Here is a 3799-nt window from a genome sequence, read left to right as displayed (position 1 = left end):
AGAAATAGAATACGAAGATGTGGCAGAAAAATTTGGAAAGATGCAGGAGATAAGTTAGTAAAAGAGAAACAGGAGGAGAAAATATTCGTTTTGTGAAAAGAAACTAAACTAAATAGGAGCAAGGCATACATAGGAGGGGAGAAACTTGGCCATGGGCAGTGGCTGACACCTGGATCTCAGCACTTTGGAAGGCCGAGGAGGGAGGATCACTTGAGCTCAGGAGTTTGAGACTAGCTTGGGCAACATGGTGAAACTTCGTTGCTACAAAACGAACATTTAAAAATTAGCTGAGCATGGCGTGCCTGTAGTCCCAGCTACTCAGGAGCGTGAGGTGACAGAATCGCTTGAGCCCGGGAGATCAAAGCTGCGGTGAGCTGTGGTCTCACCATGGCACTCCAGACTGATAGATAGAGGGAGACCCTGTCTCAAAGAAAAAAAAAAGCAGAACTTATATGAGCACATTTAATGTACTTATCCATTATAGTGCTAATGCAGAAATGAAACGTGGTATATGAAACAACTCATTAAGGCTTAGGCCATCACACTAAATAAATTTCTTGCAAAACTTACGTACACACAGTGGCCATGTTTTCAAAACCAAAAACTGAAGCATACAATTACGCATAAAATTAAGCATACAATTTGACTTCTGGTAGTATAGTAAACTAAAAATTATAACAAATACTTAGTATTTCATGAGTGTTTACAATGTTCTTAATGCAAGACTTTTTAATGCGACTTCTTCTTGCTTTTTAATACTTTCAGTATAATTGTGCTCTTTTGAAAAAGACAAAACCAGGCTATTTCTAACTAAAATAATCTGTGTATCCTTTCTTTAATCTCAGAGTATTGAATAACAATATGCAATCATATCCTATGCATTTTAGTTCACAAAATATTGTTCTTTAGATATGGCTTGAGGATATGCAAAGTTCTCAAACCGTTCTCCCCAGTGTGAAAGTAAAGTTAGGGCAAGTCGCAAGAACAGCAGTTGTAGTCTCTATGGGAGACATTCTACAAAGAAATCACACATAAGTTGGCTCAAACTGTAGTTAATTATCCATGTCAAAAATAAATCCTCAAGAGACTATTAAGATGTGCCACTTTTTAAAAAAACATGTACTTTCTAATTAGAATACACACGACCTCCTGTTTCTCATTCCATCTTCCATCCATCACTCAGACCCAAGGAATTTTCCTCAGTGCCGTCTGAACACTGTGTCGTCTTGGCGAGCACATTCTCCCACATAGGTGAGGAATGGCGTGTATTTCCAGCACTTGGCCTCTAAGAACAGAGCACACAGCAACCAGCACGGATGGGGACTCTGCCTGCAGTCAGGGAGCAAAGCAAAAGCACCCCCCAAAGAAGCCAGAGCCAAACGAGGCCCAGTGTGTGCTCAGTCTAGGGCAACTCTTTTGATTCATTCCAGAGGGAGGTCTTCACTCTGTGTCTGGGGCGGTGCTTTCTTGTCTCTGTCATACAAACCCGCAAAACCGATGTTAGCAAAACCCTGATCTTTAACAGGAAAGTAGCATGACCAAATATTTCCAGATAAATCTTATGTGCTTGTTGTAAGGGAAATTGCCTGATAGAATGTCGTATAGTTAGGCATACTCTAGAACAGTGGTCCTTGACCTTTTTGACATCAGGGACTAGTTTTGTGGCTGACAATTTTCCCACTGACTGGGGAGGAGGCGATGCTTTCAGGATGATTCAAGTGCATTACATTTATTGTGCATTTATTTATTTATTTACTTACTTACTTACTTACTTACTTATTTATTTAAGACAGCATTTCCCTCTGTCACCCAGACTGGAGTACAGTGATGTGATCTCCACTCACTGCGACCTCCGCCTCCTGGGTTCAAGCGATTCTCCTGCCTCAGCCTCCTGAGTAGCTGAGATTACAGGTGCACACCACCACGCTTGGCTAATTTTTTGTATTTTTAGTAGAGACAGGATTTCATCATATTGGCCAGGCTGGTCTCAAACTCCTGACCTCAAAGTGATCTGCCTGCCTCCATCTCCCAAAGTACTGGGAGTACAGGTGTGTGTGCCTCATTTCTATCATTATTACAATATAATATAGAATAAAATAATTATACAATGGTGATGTGTATCAGTGATGTAGAATCCATGGGAGCCCTGAGCTTGTTTTCCTGCAACTAGACAGTCCCATAAGGGGGTGACGGGAGACAGTGACACCTGAAGTGTGTCACTTATGTCCACGCTGCTCTGTAATGTCTTTGTCGTCGCTGTCACTGCAGAAAACCCTGCTTCACAAAGACAGGTTGTTGGACACGGAAGCAGCTTTTCAGCGCTTTTGTGGCAACCTCAGGATATTCCACCTGGACCTTCATCCAGAACATACGGAGATTTGAAGTTGTCTCAAACACATTTTTAAAGCCACTGTCATTTGCCATCTCAAGCAGCTGATCCTCTTCTAGCACAGGCAGTCAATTCACCAGGCTTACTCACAAATGGGTCGCGGAGTCATTCCTTCCCGGTTCCGGGTTCTTTTGTGGTTGGGAAGTATCGCTCAAGCTCTCCTGAAAGCTGAGGTGGTGATCCTGCCTCAGCTGGGGGAAAGAAGGCCCTGGCTCTGTCTCTTTCACAGTCTCTGCTAATGTTTGAAACATGTCAGAAATCCCAGTATTCCCTCGTCACCCCTGTAATTCCAGTTTGGCTTTCAATGCAGCCGCTTTATCTGCCGACTTGAACACAGCTGTCGTTCTCCCCTGAAGTGGCAGATTGAGTCTGTTGAGCAAGTTGAATATGTCACACAAGTAAGCAAGTTCTGCAACCCATTCTGTGTCACCGAAATGTGCTGCCGGCCCTGACTGTTTTTCTAAAAGAAATCTCTGGATTCGGAGCTCTTTCCTTTCGCTGCTGCGGCCGCAGCCATGCGCATGCTCAGGCTTCAGAAGAGGCTCGTCTCTAGCGTCCTCCGCTGTGGCAAGAAGAAGGTCTGGTGAGACCCCAATGAGACCAGTGAAATCGCCAATGCCAACTCCCGTCAGCAGATCCGAAAGCTGATCAAAGACGGGCTGATCATCCGCAAGCCTGTGACGGTCCATTCCCGGGCGCGATGCGGGAAAAATACCTTGGCCCGCCGGAAGGGGAGGCACATGGGCATAGGTAAGCGGAAGGGTACAGCCAATGCCCGAATGCCAGAGGTGGTCACGTGGATGAGGAGAATGAGGATTCTGCGCTGGCTGCTCAGAAGATACCGTGAGTGTGAGAAGATTGATCGCCACATGTATCACAGCCTGTACCTGAAGGTGAAGGGGAATGTGTTCAAAAACAAGCGTATTCTCATGGAACACAGCCACAAGCTGAAGGCAGACAAGGCCCGCAAGAAGCTCCTGGCTGACCAGGCTGAGGCCCGCAGGTCTAAGACCAAAGAAGCAGGCAAGCGCCTGAAGAGCGCCTCCAGGCCAAGAAGGAGGAGATCATCAAGACTTTGTCCAAGGAGGAAGAGACCAAGAAATAAAAGCTCCCCTCTTTGTCTGTACATACCGGCCTCCGTGACTACACAGATCAGCCACTAAAATAAAACAAGCCTTTAAAAAAGAAAAAGAAAGAAAAAAAAAAAAAAGAAATCTCTGGATTCTAAAGGAGTCTCCTAATTCAAAAACTCTGGCCAGCGATCTACCTTTAGAAAGCATTTTACTTCCGTGTATGAGAATGTGTGTGTGCTCTGCGTCCATCTCCTCGCAGAGCTACATGAACAGACATGGGTTAAGGGCATGTACTTTAATGTGGTTGATCATTTTAATCACATCCTGCAAAATGTTG

The 3799-nt window shown here is 44.7% G+C and overlaps 1 pseudogene; it reads left to right on the top strand.

Annotated features, from left to right (window-relative positions):
- Positions 1–2870: 2870 nt before the first annotated feature.
- On the top strand, positions 2871–3516 carry LOC102122011 (large ribosomal subunit protein eL19-like; annotated as a pseudogene).
- The last annotated feature ends 283 nt before the right edge of the window (positions 3517–3799 follow it).

This window comes from Macaca fascicularis, chromosome 4, assembly GCF_037993035.2.
Source record: "Macaca fascicularis isolate 582-1 chromosome 4, T2T-MFA8v1.1".
Taxonomy (NCBI): Eukaryota; Metazoa; Chordata; class Mammalia; order Primates; family Cercopithecidae; genus Macaca; species Macaca fascicularis.
This window is presented reverse-complemented; position numbering and strand designations above follow the sequence as displayed.